The following is an 18,654-nucleotide window of genomic DNA, read 5'->3' on the forward strand; positions in this document are numbered from 1 at the left end:
TAGAGTCTTTCTCATCCCTGGGAATGCCTCATGGCGTTTCACAACCACTAAAGTACTCTTAAAAGTGTAATCACTGTTACTGTGTAGGCAGTCAATTTGCATACAGCAAAGTTCCAGCAATCAACAATGACCACATTCTATGTTTTAGTGATGTTACTTGATGGAAAAATGATACCATGGCTTAGGAGGTTAAATTCTGAGGGCAGGTTTCAGAGATCTGGCTTGTTTGTATTTCCTTGATAATAGAAGTTTGAGGGGTAATCTGATAGAGATGTCTAAACTGTTTAAGGATTTGTTAGGTTAGATATGGAGAAAATATGGTAGGGGAATAAAGAACAAGGGTACATAACATAAAACTTGAATATATATAGTGAATATTACATGCATCACAATTGTATTGAAGCACACCAAAGTACAACTTGATCTAACTAGAAAACTTTAATATCATTGCACTTTCTGCAATGGTCATTCCGAAATGTTTGTAATGTTCTTTCAGATATTTTACAAATAAAGTATATTTTTGAAACAACAATAAAAATTCGAGCAGGCAATTCAGAAGTAAAATGGGAAACAAAACTGGAACTCTCTTATCCCCCCCCCCCCCCCTCAAAAAGCTTATTAGAGCTTTTGTGACAGGTTTAAATATCTTTTCTGTGGAGAGACAAAGAGAGTTAACAAGACATTAACTCCATAGCCGGATTTTCCTTGCCCTCTGTGGCGTGCTTCATGGTGGCAGGAGGTGGCGTGCTACTGACTGGTGGTGGGATCTTATGGTCCAGCTGTTGTCAATGGGGTTTTCCATTGAATGCACCCCTCGCTGCTGGAAAACCTGCGGCACTGATGCGCTCTCGGTGGGACCGTATGATCCTGCTGCATAAACGGCAGCAAGCACAGATGCTGCCAGGCCTGTTGAGTTTTTCTAGCATTTTCTATGTTTATTCCAAATTTCCAGCATTCACAATATTATGTTTTTATTTTTTTATTTTTTATCAGGTAACAGTTGAGGAAATAGATCAGCTAGGATTTAATTGAATGAGTCAGGCTCAGGGACTGAGTAGTAAACTCTGTTCCTAATTTTGGCCAAGAAAGTGTAAGAACTTCCTGTTCTTCTTCAAATAGCATTGTAGCATCTTTTATACTCATCCCAACACAGCTTTAATTTGATGCCACACCTGAAATACAACAATGCAACACTCACTCAAGTGCTACACTGAACTATTAGGTATATTTGCTTGAGTCTTGAACTGGGGCTTGAATCCATAATCTTCTGTCTGATAAAATGGGTATTATATGCATAACATATTTCCAACCCACCAGGTGAATTGACAGGACGAAATGAGAAAATGACCTCATATAGAATTTGCAGGGTGGCACGGTGGTTAGCACTGCTACCTCACAGCGTCAGGGACCCAGGTTTGATTCCTGGCTTGGGTCACTGTCGGTACGGAGTCTGCACATTCTCCCCATGTCTGCGTGGGTTTCCTCTGGGTGCTCCAGTTTCCTTCCACAGTCCGAAAGACATGCTAGTTAGGTGCATTGGCCATGCTAAATTCTGCCTCAGTGTACCCGAACAAATGCCAGTGTGGCGACTCGGGGATTTTCATAGTAACATCATTGCAGTGTTAATGTAAGCCTTACTTGTGATTAATAAATAAACTTTAAAACTTAAACTTTATTAATAATGAGGCTTCCTTTTTACAGTATACCTATATTACATGTTTTACTAATTAACTTATTTTGTATTTTAATTATGTAAAAACTAGTGTGTTAAATGGAGGATGTGAGGTTTAGTTGAAATAATTTAAGTGGATGATAATAATGCAGTTTTAGCACAACTTGTGGAAAAATAATTAAAGTATGCATCAAATTATTTTCCCCCATGTTCCTGCCTCTTGTTACCCAGTAACAGACTGAGTAGAGAACTCATAACAGCAGCACATGAACTATGGAAATACATGTCTTCTGGAATCTGAAGAGAGTTAATATAAGGAATAATGTGGAAAATGTTAATGGGCCATTGAATTCTCATTCACACAAATTTCCTATTTGTTTTCTCTAAGACTTTTCATACAAGTTAAGTAAAGAAGACAGCACTCAACCATCATTCCATAGAATCCAATGGCTGTCCCATCATAACATTAAGCTGCCCTTTGAATGATTGCTGAGTTTTTGGCTCCATTACCCTAGCCAGAGTCCATTCCAGATATTAGGCACTCTGTATGAATCTGATATCTAGCCTGAACATGCCTTTTACCAGTTGATACTAATGACCCCTTTTGCCACAGTCACTGTCCAACTTGGCAAAACATCCTCAAGATTCAATATTTTAATTCCATTCAGTATCACTTATCTCAGTCACCTTTATAGATGTTTCCAATAATAAAGGACTTTGATGCTTGCAATCAGTCTTGGTGTCATTAATTAGGAGAATGTTAAAATAGCTATGGACTCCTCCAACCTTCAGGTACCGTGCCCTAAAGGGGCATTGGCAACCATGAGCTTATATTGGATTGGCCCATGATTATGCTTGGTAAAGTACTGCAATGATTTTCTATTGCCTTCTGCAGTATGGCTGACCAGGAAGCTCTCCCACACTTACTGCCTGCCATATTGGAAAGATTACGGGCTGCTAATCAACCTATTTCAGCTTCTAAAAGAAGATAGGAAGAGTTTCTTTCAATATATAAAAGGTAAGAGAGGCAAAAATAGCCATCAGACCACTGGAAAATGAGGCTGGAGAAGTAATAATAGGAAACCAAGTAATGACAGAGGAACTGAATAGTTACTTTGCATCAGTCTTCATGGTGGAAGACACCAGTGGGATGCCAGAGCTCCAGGAGAGTCAGGGGGCACAAGTGAGTGTAGTGGTCATCACTAAGGAGAAGGTTCTGGGGAAACTGAAAGGTCTGAAGGTGGATAAATCACCTGGACCGGATGGACTACACCCCAGGGTTCTAAAAGAGATAGCTGAGGAAATTGTGGAGGCATTGGTAGTGATCTTTCAGCAATCACTGGAGGCAGGGAGGGTACCAGAGGACTTGAAAGTAGTGAATGTAACACCGCTGTTTAAGAAGGGAGAGAGGCAGCAGACGGGAAATTATAGGCCAGTTAGCCTGACTTTGGTCATTGGCAAGATTTTAGAGATGATGTGGAGATGCCGGCGTTGGACTGGGGTAAACACAGTAAGAAGTTTAACAACACCAGGTTAAAGTCCAACAGGTTTATTTGGTAGCAAAAGCCACACAAGCTTTCGGAGCTGCAAGCCCCTTCTTCAGGTGAGTGGGAATTCTGTTCACAAACAGAGCATATAAAGACACAAACTCAATTTACATGAATAATGGTTGGAATGCGAATACTTACAACTAATCAAGTCTTTAAGAAACAAAACAACGTGAGTGGAGAGAGCATCAAGACAGGCTAAAAAGATGTGTATTGTCTCCAGACAAGACAGCCAGTGAAACTCTGTGGGGGTTACAAATAGTGTGACATGAACCCAATATCCCGGTTGAGGCCGTCCTCGTGTGTGCGGAACTTGGCTATCAGTTTCTGCTCAGCGACTCTGCGCCGTCGTATGTCGCGAAGGCCGCCTTGGAGAACGCTTACCCGAATATCAGAGGCCGAATGCCCGTGACCGCTGAAGTGCAAGAAAAAAAAACGCTGCAAGAAAGGATGTCCCGAGGCATGGTACATTGGGGAAACTATGCAGACGCTGCGACAACGGATGAATGAACACCGCTCGACAATCACCAGGCAAGACTGTTCTCTTCCTGTTGGGGAGCACTTCAGCGGTCACGGGCATTCGGCCTCTGATATTCAGGTAAGCGTTCTCCAAGGCGGCCTTCGCGACACACGACGGCGCAGAGTCGCTGAGCAGAAACTGATAGCCAAGTTCCGCACACACGAGGACGGCCTCAACCGGGATATTGGGTTCATGTCACACTATTTGTAACCCCCACAGAGTTTCACTGGCTGTCTTGTCTGGAGACAATACACATCTTTTTAGCCTGTCTTGATGCTCTCTCCACTCACGTTGTTTTGTTTCTTAAAGACTTGATTAGTTGTAAGTATTCGCATTCCAACCATTATTCATGTAAATTGAGTTTGTGTCTTTATATGCTCTGTTTGTGAACAGAATTCCCACTCACCTGAAGAAGGGGCTTGCAGCTCCGAAAGCTTGTGTGGCTTTTGCTACCAAATAAACCTGTTGGACTTTAACCTGGTGTTGTTAAACTTCTTACAAGATTTTAGAGTCCATGATTAAAGATGAAATCGCAGAGTACTTGGAGACTGTTAAATAAGCTAAGTGCCCATGGTGTTAAGGGTAAGATCCTGGCATGGATAGAGGATTGATTGATTGGCAGAAGACAGAGAGTGGGTATAAAGGGGTCTTTTTCAGGATGGCAGCCGGTGACTAGTGGTGTGCTTCAGGGGTCAGTGCTGGGACCACAACTTTTCACAATATACATTAATGATTTGGAGGAAGGAACTGAAGGTACCATTGCTAAGTTTGCAGATGATACAAAGATATCATAGAATCATAGAAACCCTACAGTGCAGAAGGAGGCCATTCGGCCCATCGAGTCTGCACCGACCACAATCCCACCCAGGCCCTACCCCCACATATTTTACCCGCTAATCCCTCTAACCTACGCATCCCAGGACTCTAAGGGGCAATTTTTTAACCTGGCCAATCAACCTAACCCGCACATCTTTGGACTGTGGGAGGAAACCGGAGCACCCGGAGGAAACCCACGCAGACACGAGGAGAATGTGCAAACTCCACACAGACAGTGACCCGAGCCGGGAATCGAACCCGGGACCCTGGAGCTGTGAAGCAGCAGTGCTAACCACTGTGCTACCGTGCCGCCCTGTAGAGGGACAGGTGGTATTGAGGAAGCAGGGGGGTTGCAGAAGGACTTGGATAGGTTAGGAGCGTGGGCAAAGAAGTGGCAGATGGAATACAATGTGGAGAAGTGTGAGGTTATGCACCTTGGAAGGAGGAATGGAGGCATAGACTATTTTCTAAATGGGAAAATGCTTAGGAAATCAGAAACACAAAGGGACTTGGGAGTCATTGTTCAAGATTCTCTTAAGGGTAACGTGCAGGTTCAGTCGGCAGTTCAGAAGGCAAATGCAATGTTAGCATTCATGTCAAGAGGGCTAGAATACAAGAGCAGGGATGTACTTCTGGGGCTGTATAAGGCTCTGGTCAGACCCCATTTGGAGTATAGTGAGCAGTTTTGGACGCCATATCTAAGGAAGGATGTGCTGGCCTTGGAAAGGGTCCAGAGGAGATTCACAAGAATGATCCCTGGAATGAAGAGCCTGTCGTATGAGGAATGGTTGAGGACTCTGGGTCTATACTCATTGGAGTTTAGAAGGATGAAGGGGGATCTTATTGAAACTTACAGGATACTGCGAGGCCTGGATAGAGTGGATGTGGAGAGGATGTTTCCACTAGTAGGAAAAACTAGAACCAGAGGGCACAACCTCAGGCTAAAGGGACGATCCTTTAAAACAGTGACGAGGAGGAATGTCTTCAGCCAGAGAGTGGTGAATATGTGGAACTCTTTGTTGCAGAAGGCTGAAGAGGCCAGGTCATTGAGTGTCTTTAAGACGGAGACAGATAGGTTCTTGATTAATAAGAGGATCAGGAGTTATGGGGAAAAGGCAGGAGAATGGGGATGAGAAAAAAATCAGCCATGATTGATAGGTGGAGCAGACTCAATGGGCCGGGTGGCCTAATTCTCCTCCTATGAATTATGGTCTTATGATCTTTTGTTTTACAGGTTCAAATTTTTTAAAAGTCTAATTAGGAGAGTTTTATTTTTTTATTAGATGACCTCCCATTGCATTATACGCAGAGAACCAAAAGCAAGCGTAGTTCAGGTGAAGCATGGTTAGATGGCAGGCGATAATTGGATCTGTGTACAGACGTTAATTCAATCCTCATTTTATAGCCATACACTATGATCTTTTTCTCATATATCTTTTATAAGCCATAAATGATATATTTTTCACCGAGACTGTCAACATAAGTGTGTCATGTTACAATGACACATTGGTGGTGTTGTAATACCTCCAGTGGTAGGAGGGAGTAATTGCAGTATGACAAGTTTACATAGGCATAAGTATGGGCACTGGAACTTACTATGGAACAAAATAACATGAGGTGCATTCAGAAGAAGACTTCCAGTACAAAATAGACGAATGGGAAGTTCAAAAGTGATATGAATGGGGAAGAGTATTAGATTTTAAGTACAAAAATCCAGTTTGCGGACTTCATTACTGGGCTGTGAGCCGTCCTTGTGTGACTTTTGCTACCAAATAAACCTGTTGGACTTTAACCTGGTGTTGTTAAACTTCTTACTGTGTTTACCCCAGTCCAACGCCGGCATCTCCACATCATGAGCCGTCCTGAGATCAGGAATGGCGTTCTATAAATGCAAGTCTTTCTTTCTCTCATTCCACAGATTGGACAATATAAATACCAAAAAGAAATCCAAATTTTCCATCCAGATTTCCCCATGAGGAACAGTTACAAAATACCATACTGGTTTGTGCAAATGTGCAGCCCATTTATTAAATCATTAAAAACAAGCCAAGCAGTTTTATGCAGATTTTTCTATTATATCAATTTTTAAAATACCTTCCATCTTTGTCTGGTGTGTTCCTCAGATTGGTCAATGAAAACCACATGGAGTTGACAGTGGATGAAAGGACACAGGCTAGGGGTCTTTAATTTGGGGGCCTGTGCTTTATGTGAGATCACTACCCGCTGGCAGCACCCAATCACTGAGTCAGTTTTAAAATCTCCACTGTAACCCCCCCTAGTTCAGACGGATGCCTCCTAAACATTGTTTCCTTTACCGCTCTGACTGCGTTGCAGTTCTTCAAGACATGGGCAGCATGGTGGCACAGTGGTTAGCACTGCTGCCTCACAGTGCCAGAGACCCGGGTTCAATTCCCGACTTGGGTCTCTGTCTGTGCGGAGTCTGCACATTCGCCCGGTGTCTGCGTGGGTTTCCTCCAGGTATTCCGGTTTCCTCCCACAGTCCAAAGATGTGCAGGTTAGGTTGATTGGCCATGCTAAGTTGACCCTAGTGTCAGGGAGATTAGCAGGGTATATATGTGGGGTTACGGGGATAGGGCCTGGGTGGGATTGTGTCGGTGCAGACCCGATGGGCTGAATGGCCTCCTTCTTCACTGTAGAGATTCTATGATTCTACAAGTCGCTTGTGGTCACTGAGAACAGATGTGGAACATGTAGCGACTCAATGTCCGATTCAGACATATGAAGGAGGCAATACAGTGATACACTCCCCTGTTTCTGATGCTATCACCTGGCTTAATTACTTAATTGTTGAATTAAGCTTGTTGATCTACCTTTTTATCAGTTATAAAAAAGAGGGAGAAACAAGAAGGAGAAGGAAGCCAGAATGAAGTGGTGCTGGACAAGTCACTGCAGAGATTGACCAAGCTGAAATGGCCTAACTGCAAGCACCAGCCCAATATCGGCTTGGATTCGCAAGGTAACTCATGCCGAAAAACTTCTGCAGGCAAAACACAGCTGGACTGTTTGTTTGATCCTGTTTTAAAACATATCCATACACCTGTTAGCCGTGGATCAATGGGTGACATTCTTGCCTCTGAATCAGAAAGTTGTGAGTTTAAGTCCTACTCAAAATGCCTGAGCAAAATCCAAACTGGCCCCCCAGTGAAGTAGTAAGAGAGTATAGCATGATGGAGGTGTTCTGATACAAAGTGCATGCACATTTAAGGAGGCACATCTTAAACTACTGTCAATTATTACCACATTGACAGAGTATAGAACATAGAACATAGAACAGTACAGCACAGAACAGGCCCTTCGGCCCACGATGTTGTGCCGAGCTTTATCTGAAACCAAGATCAAGCTATCCCACTCCCTATCATCCTGGTGTGCTCCATGTGCCTATCCAATAACCGCTTAAATGTTCCTAAAGTGTCTGACTCCACTATCACTGCAGGCAGTCCATTCCACACCCCAACCACTCTCTGCGTAAAGAACCTACCTCTGATATCCTTCCTATATCTCCCACCACGAACCCTATAGTTATGCCCCCTTGTAATAGCTCCATCCACCCGAGGAAATAGCCTTTGAACGTTCACTCTATCTATCCCCTTCATCATTTTATAAACCTCTATTAAGTCTCCCCTCAGCCTCCTCCGCTCCAGAGAGAACAGCCCTAGCTCCCTCAACCTTTCCTCATAAGACCTACCCTCCAAACCAGGCAGCATCCTGGTAAATCTCCTCTGCACTCTTTCCAGCGCTTCCACATCCTTCTTATAGTGAGGTGACCAGAACTGCACACAATATTCCAAATGTGGTCTCACCAAGGTCCTGTACAGTTGCAGCATAATCCCACGGCTCTTAAACTCCAACCCCCTGTTAATAAAAGCTAACACACTATAGGCCTTCTTCACAGCTCTATCCACTTGAGTGGCAACCTTTAGAGAACTGTGGATATGGACCCCAAGATCTCTCTGTTCCTCCACAGTCTTCAGAACCCTACCTTTGACCCTGTAATCCACATTTAAATTAGTCCTACCAAAATGAATCACCTCACATTTATCAGGGTTAAACTCCATTTGCCATTTTTCAGCCCAGCTTTGCATCCTATCTATGTCTCTTTGCAGCCTACAAAAGCCCTCCACCTCATCCACTACTCCACCAATCTTGGTGTCATCAGCAAATTTACTGATCCACCCTTCAGCCCCCTCCTCTAAGTCATTAATAAAAATCACAAAGAGCAGAGGACCAAGCACTGATCCCTGTGGCACTCAGCTAGCAACCTGCCTCCAGTCCGAAAATTTTCCATCCACCACCACCCTCTGTCTTCGATCAGATAGCCAGTTACCTATCCAATCTGCCAACTTTCCCTCTATCCCACACCTCCTTACTTTCATCATAAGCCGACCATGGGGGACCTTATCAAACGCCTTACTAAAATCCATGTATATGACATCAACTGCCCTACCTTCATCAACACACTTAGTTACCTCCTCAAAAAATTCAATCAAATTTGTGAGGCACGACTTGCCCTTCACGAATCCGTGCTGACTATCCCAGATTAATCCGCATCTTTCTAAATGGTCGTAAATCCCATCCCTAAGGGCCTTTTCCATCAATTTACCAACCACCGAAGTAAGACTAACCGGTCTATAATTACCAGGGTAATTTCTATTCCCTTTCTTAAACAGAGATATATTATTCCTATCTCTTGTAAAGCAGTTGGCAGGCAGCAGGGTAGAGATCAAATTAACTATACTTAGCTCCCTTTACGTTCAAATAAAGAGCCACCTGGATTGCCAGAATCTTCGGAGCAGCACAAGAGATTGTCTCCAACAACAAATATTGGACTAAGGTGATGTGGGAAATGGGGAGTCAACCATACCACTTCATCACCACATTACCGCAAATCCAATGGAATGGCATTATTGATGGTTCAAACTGTAAAATCTGTAATTATGAAGTACCATCAAACAAGACATGATCTATATGTGGCTACGTTGCTTAGTGCAACAGTCCTCTTGTGCAGAATTGCTATTCAATAGATAAGTGCAGACAAACCTCCCCAGTCACCACTTACTGATACTCCCAGGAGTACGTAATGCTATACACAAAAAACAATGAAGATGAAAGATGCCCACAACTGGCATGTGGGTAACGAACGACCCAACCTGAACATTGGACAGATAGTTTGAGTGCAGCAGCCAACTGGTGGTACCTGGGATCCATATTCCCAGAATCAAGATTGTCTCAAATACAGACACCAAAGAAATAGGAAGAGGAGTTGGCTCTTTGGTCTATAAAGCCTACTCCGCCTTTCAACAAGATCATGTCTGATCTGATTGTGGCCTTAACTCTGTTTTCCTGCTGTCCCTCATAACACTTGAGGGACTATTGATCAAAAATCTGTTTAACTCAGCCTTGAATATATTCAATGACTCAACTACCACTGCTGTCTGTGGAAGTCAATTACAAAGACTGAGGGCTTTCTGAGAGTAGAAACTCTTAATTTTTGTCTTAAATGGGTGACTCCTTATTTTAAATTGTGCCCTCTAGTTCTAGATTCCTCCATGAGAGGAAATAATATAGTCATTAATATCAATTGTATGTAATTGAGGCCCCAGCACTTTGCCCTGAGGCACTGTGCTAGGTACAGATTGGGAACTCTTTGGGGGCAATTCTCCAATCCAGGAGAATCGCGTGTGGGCTGATTCATGGGATTCGTGCATGCGTTCCTGATATGCGCGCATCTCCGAGTGCCAGATATCCGGCGCGGTCGGGACCACGCTGGAAACCAGCGGGAACAACAGATAAGTTATTTTATTCTTATTTTAATGTTATTTAAATGTCATTATCGAAGTCTCTGAGCCTGATAGCATCTTCCACCCCGCCAGTACAATTTCATTTCAACAGGGTTCAGACTAGCTCCCCACTTCCGGAGAACTAGCGGAAGACCCCCCTGGAGTGAAGGGGGAGGCAATCGGGGGCCCTCCAGGGGGTCGGGTGGGAGGGGAGTGCCTGTTGGGCATGGGCACCCTGACAGTGCCAGCCTGTGCCCCCTGGCACTGCCCCAAGGGCAAAGTGCCCATGCCCAGGTGGCACCTTGGCACTGCCCACCAGGCATAAGCAGTACCAAGTAGGTGGGGACTAGGGTGGGACCTAGGGAGCGGGGCTTGAGACGATCGGTGGGGTGTGGGGTCCAGCTGCCACTCTTCCATTGGGATCGTTCGGGGATGGAGGGAGGCCAGCGATTGGGGGGGGAGGTGTCTGCCGAGGGGTGTCTACCTCCCGTGGGGGTTGGTTCTGCCAGGGTGGGGGGGGGGGGGGGTGGGGAATCATCACTGCTGGGGTGGGGGGCGGGCTGAAGATTGGGGCGCTCCTGGATGGGGGGTGGTGTCGGGGCTGGCGTGGGAATGCTTGTGGGGGCCACGATCGGGCTGTGGGGAGGGGCAGGACTGTGAGGATCCCGGGCTGGCCAGCGATCAAGCTGGCTAGCAAAGTGAGACTGACAGTTCGGGGCCACTGCGCATGTGCAGAGTTCCGGAACTGTCAGCCTCCAGCGTGAATAGGCCCCCCCCCCCAAGCTTTTAATGATATTCACGATTGTGACCTCTGCATTGCACAGAGTGTGGGAGATTCTTGTCTGAAGTTGCACTGAAAAATCAATCATGATTTACCCCAGTTTTCCCACGAATTCAGCACTTAGAACGTTTTTGGAAGAATCATCCCCTTTGTTTCCTGTTAGTTAGCCAGTCCTCCATCCATGCTGACCCCCAACACAGCGATATGACAACACAGACACCAAATCAGAACCATGCCACAACCAGAAATGCCAAGCAGTCCCATTTTGTCTAGAACATGGTCTAAGATGCAACACCTCCAAAGCATTCCTTTTTTAACAATGATGGTCATTGGTTTTCAAAATGAGCTAAGGAGCAGACAAACAAAGTTCAACACTAAACCACAGTCTCCATCCCCACCAAATACATAAGTAAACAAATATAAACTGTGCAAAACAGAAAAAAAAAACAATTTAAACTAACAACTGACAGTAATTAACTCTTTAAAGAAAGGGATAAAAGGCTGTCATCTACAATGGATCCTCTTATGGTACATGTAATCTTCTTCATATAAAGAAAAGACATTGGCCGCGATCGTGCCTCTTTACCTCGCTGGCCGATGGATAGGGCGAGTCAGTAAGATTGCGAAAGAGCCGAGAAATTGGGTTCGTACCCGATTTCCCACCTCGTGCGATCTTATCGGCACCAGATATCCGGCAAGATCAGCCTTAAAGCGTACAAGGCTGAGTGTAATATTTAAATTCTATTTAAAATAGATTTTAAATAATACAAGTGAGCCCGGGATGCAATCGTCCGGGCTCACTTGCCTCTGTGGCCTCTTCGGTGAAGGTCCTCACCAGTGAGGATCATGTATTGTTCCCATCAACTGGGACCAGATAGAATGGCCTCACTGGTAGGACTGGAGGCCATTGAGGACCCCAGGAGGATGGGGCAGAGGGGAGGGTTGCCACTTGGGCACTGCCAGCCTGGTCCACCAGACACCGGGCAGTGTCAAGGCAGCGGGGTCTGAGGGGGCAGGGCCACCTGGCTGGGGGGGCAGATCAGAGCATGCTGATCGGGGTGGGGGGGATCGCTGCTGCTCTGCAACCAGTGATCAGCTGGTCTGTGCGCAGGGCAGGTGGTTTCAGCCGCGGAGGCCCACTGCATCTTGGGGGGGTGGGGTGGGTGGGTGGGGGGGGGGGGGGGGGTGTGGGGTGGCGGGTGGTGAGGCGGCAATTGGCCGCAGAGCTGGCTCTTAGATCTCCGTGTTTACAGAACACAGAAATCTGCTATCTGCCGGCTTTCCGGCGAGCTAGGCCTTGCTCCACCCCCTCCCTCTGCTGGCCAGAAACAAGTTTGGCTTAATTTTTTTGATGTGGAGATGCCGGCGTTGGACTGGGGTAAACACAGTAAGAAGTTTAACAACACCTACCAAATAAACCTGTTGGACTTTAACCTGGTGTTGTTAAACTTCTTACTTAATTTTTTTAACAGAGTTAGGTAAGATTCGATTTTTATTTCACCCAAAAAAAGCATGATTCTCTCCCGTTTTCATGCTCGTTTGGCACTTAGAATGTTCTTGGTAAGATCGCCCCCATCAACACCAGGACAAAGCAGTGGGTGGCTTGAGGGACCTTCAGGTTAACAGAATCCGTCTGGGGACTATTAATGAAGTGAATGCAATGACTTCTGCCTTAATCTTTGTGAGACTAGCCAGTTCAGATGGAATTCCAAATATAGCTATCAAAGGACAAGGTTGTAAGACAAAGTCAAGAACTTTGGAGAGAGGGTCAAAGAAGGATAACCAAAAACCAGCCAGTTTCGAACATGACCTGAACATGTGAGTAAATCATAGAATAGAATCCATAGAATCTCTACAGTGCAGAAGGAGACCATTTGGCCCATTGAGTCTGCACTGACTCTCTGAAAGAACATCTTACCCAGGCCCACCAGGCAATGACTCCAATAATGTGTTTAGAGGTAGTTGAGGAAGGGATGAGCAATGAAAGCAAACAAAACTACAGGCTTGAAAATAATTGTAAAGACTAGATTGAGGCAAGTTAAAGATAAGCTTGCTGGAAGTGGCAAAAGTCCCATCAACAAACAGATCAGTAAACCATTCAAGTCCCCGCTCCCTTCACAAGGCAAACTTCAAGTGAAGCTTGATAGGCAGGAATAAGTGGTTGTTACAAATAGGGCCTAGTGAAGGAGAGGTAAGTTTAAAATGTTGACAAAAGTGCTTCCATATTTTTAAAGTAGAAATCACAACGGGGTTTGATGTGTATTTCGGAGATTAGGATATTGGGGCACAGATAAAGGCAGAAAGAGAGGATGAGCAGCAGGAATGCCCTTCCATAAGACAACAGTTTATTCTTGGATCGTGACATCATATTAAAATCTATTGAATGTTGGCTGCCCATTAATAGTTCAGTAGGATAGGTAGAGCTAGTCCACCATCCTACTTCCCTCTTTGAAGTATCACTCTACGGGCTCTAGGAGTCCTGCCTGCCTGATAAATGTTGATATCGGCTTGTTTATCGTGACACAAAATGATTTTGGTAAAAAGATAGGGAGACACTGAAAAAGAAACAAGAACCTGAGCAGAATGTTCATTTTTATAGATTGAATCCTTCCAGCTAAGGGAAGAGGCAACATATCCCAGCGCTGTAAATCCACTTTAATTTTGGTGACCAGGTTTGTAAAGTTTGTTTTGTGACGAGCCCCCCGGAGACTAGGTTATGTTCACACCCAAGTAGCGAAAATCAGCAATAGGTATACAAAACGGGAAAGCTTCTGGGGGAATCTGCTAGGTGTTGGGTTGATTGGAAACACTCACTTGTTGCTTTTCAATTTATATCAGAGAATGAGCCAAAGGTGCAGAAAATATACATTATGTTGTCAATTCCAGTAATAGGGTCAGTAATATATAATAGGTCATCAGCAGATAAGGATACATGGTGCTCCTCACTAGCTCAGTGAATATCCTTTAGCAGTATTGATGTCTTTAAGGCTATGGACGGGGATTCTATCTCCAGGGCAAAGGGGAGTGTGACAAAGGGCTTCCTGTCAGGTTCCTCTGGATGAAGGGAAGTTCCTTGAGTGTAGAGAGTTAGTGTGCACACTTGTGGTAAGGGATGTATAGGGAAGGCAAATCCACTGAATACATTTTGAACCAAACCCAAATTTACTCAACATTGTAAACAAATAATCCCAATTACCTGGTCAAAAGCCCTCTCCGCATCCAGAGAGCCAACAATTTCAGGCTCAGTTGAGGCAGTTGGAAAAGTATAATGTATAATGTTGTTGTGAGAAAAATCCACTAGTAGTCAGACTTCGAGATTCAGAAAATACGATTTATTTAACGGAGCTCCGTGGAGACAAGGCACATGTCTGTAGCAAACCTTCTCTCGGTAAAATGTCGGGAGCGGTCCATCTTTATACTTTTTACACAATGGATGGACCGGTGATTTGAACATTATCACATTGTTTTAGGCAGGTACAAACAGATATAGACATTTAACATAGTATTGTTCTTATGAATGGGTACATTTCCTTATGTCTGTATCTATCAGTGGTTGGTTTCGGCTCATACAGGTGTTAATTGGTTTCCTCGCATTCATATTTTCCGCTCTTCCTATGGCTAATCTATTCCCTTTGTTTCAGGTTTTCCTTATCTTAAAAGATATCTCGACCCTTGGCTTGGCTTCCTGAGGTGTTTGTTTACTATGAGTCACTGTCTGTGATTTAGAAATGGCTTGTCTGTTAGGTTTTGATTTAAAGTGATTTCTGATAAGTGGGAGCCGGTGTCTGCTTTTTTGGCTCCTTTCCCAGTTAACTCTTTATGTGCCAGGCAGCCATTTTGAAGTGTGCTTTCCTTATATTTTCCCCTTACAATGTTAAGAAGAAAATGAAGAATTGGCACCCCTTCACAAAGCCAGATTGATCATCAGATATTATACCAGGAAGACAAGGCTCCAAATGGCACGCCAATACCCTAGCCATAACTTTACATCAGTGTTTAACAGAGAGATAGGCCGATATGAGCCACATTCCACAGGGTCTCTGTCCTTTTTGAGTATAAGTGTGATGGAAGTCTGGGTCAGTGATGGGGCAGAGAACCTTGGGACAATGAGTCATTAAACATTTCTAATAATAAGGGAGCAGGTTGAGGAAGGAACCTTTTATAGAATTCAATAGGAAAGCCTGGGGTCTGGCCACTTTGCATTGACTCAACGCAGTTTGTTATCTCATCCAGACATAAATGATCATCCAAGCCTCTGTTCACAGGAGTATCCATGGATGGAATATCCAAATTATTTAGAAAGTCAGCCATTGCTATGCTATCCAATGGGGGTTCTGATTTATAAAGGTTACAGTAAAAAGAAGCGAAGGTCGAATTAATATCAGAGGGGTTTAAAAAAGGTTCCAAAAGAAATCCGGGAAATTATAGGCCAGTAAGTTTGACGTCGGTGGTGGGCAAGTTATTGGAAGGTGTGATAAGGGATAGGATCTACAAATATTTGGATAGACAGGGACTTATTAGGGAGAGTCAACATGGCTTTGTGCGTGGTAGGTCATGTTTGACCAATCTATTAGAGTTTTTCGAGGAGGTTACCAGGAAAGTGGATGAAGGGAAGGCGGTGGATGTGGTCTACCTGGATTTCAGCAAGGCCATTGACAAGGTCCCTCATGGGAGGTTAGTTAGGAAGGTTCAGTCGCTGGGTATACACGGGGAGGTAGTAAATTGGATTAGACACTGGCTCAATGGAAGAAGCCAGAGAGTGGTTGTGGAGGATTGCTTCTCTGAGTGGAGGCCTGTGACTAGTGGTGTGCCGCAGGGATCGGTGTTGGGTCCATTGTTGTTTGTCATCTATATCAATGATCTGGATGATAATGTGGTAAATTGGATCAGCAAATTTGCTGATGATACAAAGATTGGAGGTGTAGCGGACAGTGAGGAAGGTTTTCAAAGCTTGCAGAGGGATTTGGACCAACTAGAAAAATGGGCTGAAAAATGGCAAATGGAATTTAACGCAGACAAGTGTGAGATATTGCACTTTGGAAGGACAAACCAAAGTAGAACGTACAGGGTAAGTGGTGGGACTCTGAAGAGTGCAGTTGAACAGAGGGATCTGGGAATACAGGTACAGAATTCCCTAAAAGTGACGTCACAGGTGGATAGGGTCGTAAAGAGTGCCTTTGGTACCTTGGCCTTTATAAATCGGAGTATCGAGTATAAAAGTTGGAATGTTATGGTAAGGTTATATAAGACATTGGTAAGGCCGAATTTAGAGTATTGTGTACAGTTTTGGTCACCTAGTTACAGGAAGGATATAAATAAGATTGAAAGAGTGCAGAGAAGGTTCACAAGGATGTTGCCGGGACTTGAGAAGCTGAGTTACAGAGAGATTGAATAGGTTGGGACTTTATTCCCTGGAGCGTAGAAGATTGAGGGGAGATTTGATAGAGGTGTATAAGATTTTGATGGGTATAGATGGAGTGAATGCAAGCAGGCTTTTTCCACTGAGGCTAGGGGAGAAAAAAACCAGAGGGCATGGGTTAAGGGTGAAAGGAGAAAAGTTTAAAGGGAATTTTAGGGGGGGCTTCTTCATGCAGAGAGTGGTGGGAGTGTGGAATGAGCTGCCGGATAAAGTGGTAAATGTGGGGTCACTTTTAACATTTAAGAAAAACTTGGACGGGTTCATGGATGAGAGAGGTGTGGAGGGATACGGTCCAAGTGCAGGTCAGTGGGACTAGGCAAGGAATGGTTCGGCACAGACAAGAAGGGCCAAAGGGCCTGTTTCTGAGCTGTAATTTTCTATGGTTCTATGGGTCAATAGTAAGATTGTGGGAGGAGTCGTAAGCTTGGGAGATAAACCGAGAAGCAGACTGACGCCCAGGTGGGTGGGCCAGAGGCGGCCCTCTTTATCCCCATATTCATAAAACATCCCCCTGGACCATTGTATCAATGCTCAGCTTTATTTGTGGAAGGTAAGTCAAATTAAGTCTGAAGTTTTAGCCTGTCTGCAGATAACACAGGAATGGGGATGATGGAATATTGACAGTCTATTTATAAAATTGAGTCCACAAATTCTTGTTTTAATTTTCTTTGTTTGGTAATATATATATTGTATGAAATTATGTTCCCCCAGAGGACTGTATTGAGAATCCCATAAATGCAGGAAGGATGTTTCCAATGGTTGGAGTGTCCAGAACCAAGGGTCACAATCTGAGGATAGACTGATTTGGTGGTGTGATCAGATTTATTCATTTTAATAACAACATCTATACTGGTGGATATAGATTTACAAAAATCTTTGTCAGACAATAAGAACAAAGAACAAAGAAAATTACAGCATAGGAACAGGCCCTTCAAGCCTGCACCGACCATGCTGCCTGACTTAACTAAAACCCCCTACGCTTCCGGGGACCATATCCCTCTATTCCCATTTCATTCATGTACTTGTCAAGACACCCCTTAAAAGTCACTACCGTATCCTCTTCCACTACCTCCCCCGGCAACGAGTTCCAGACACCCACCACTCTCTGTGTAAAAAATCTGCCTCGTACATCTCTTTTAAAACTTGCCCCTCGCACCTTCAACCTATGCCCCCTAGTAATTGACTCTTCCACCCTGGGAAAAAGCTTCTGACTATCCACTCTGTCCATGCCTCTCATAATCTTGTAGACTTCTATCAGGTCTCCCCTCAACCTCCGTCGCTCCAGTGAGAAGAAACCAAGTTTCTCCAACCTCTCCTCATAGCTAATGCCCTCCATACCAGGCAACATCCTGGTAAATCTTTTCTGTACCCTCTCCAAAGCCTCCACATCCTTCTGGTAGTGTGGCGACCAGAATTGAACACTATATTCCAAGTGCAGCCTCACTAAGGTTCTATAAAGCGTCAACATGACTTGCCAATTTTTAAACTCAGTACTCCGGCCGATGAAGGCAAGCATGCCTTATGCCTTCTTGACTACCTTCTCCACCTGCATTGCCACTTTCAGTGACCTGTGTACCTGTACACCCAGATCCCTTTGCCTATCAATACTCCTAAGGGTTCTTTCATTTACTGTATATTTCCTATCTGTATTAGACCTTCCAAAATGCATTACCTCACATTTGTCCGGATTAAACTCCATCTGCCATCTCTCCGCCCACGTCTCCAACTGATCTATATCCTGCTGTATCCTCTGATGGTCCTCATCGCTATCCGCAAATCCACCAACCTTTGTGTCGTCCGCAAACTTACCAATCAATCCAGTTACATTTTCCTCCAAATCATTTATATATATTGCAAACAGCAAAGGTTCCAGCACTGATCCCTGAGGAACACTTGTCACATCCCTCCATTCAGAAACGCACCCTTCCACTGCTACCCTCTGTCTTCTTTGACCAAGCCAGTTTTGTATCCACCTTGCCAGCTCACCTCTGATCCCATGCGACTTCACCTTCTGCACCAATCTGCCATGAGGGACCTTGTCAAAGGCCTTACTGAAGTCCATGTAGACAACATCCACTGCCCTACCCTCATCAATCATCTT

Source organism: Mustelus asterias, chromosome 13, assembly GCF_964213995.1.
Source record: "Mustelus asterias chromosome 13, sMusAst1.hap1.1, whole genome shotgun sequence".
Taxonomy (NCBI): domain Eukaryota; kingdom Metazoa; phylum Chordata; class Chondrichthyes; order Carcharhiniformes; family Triakidae; genus Mustelus; species Mustelus asterias.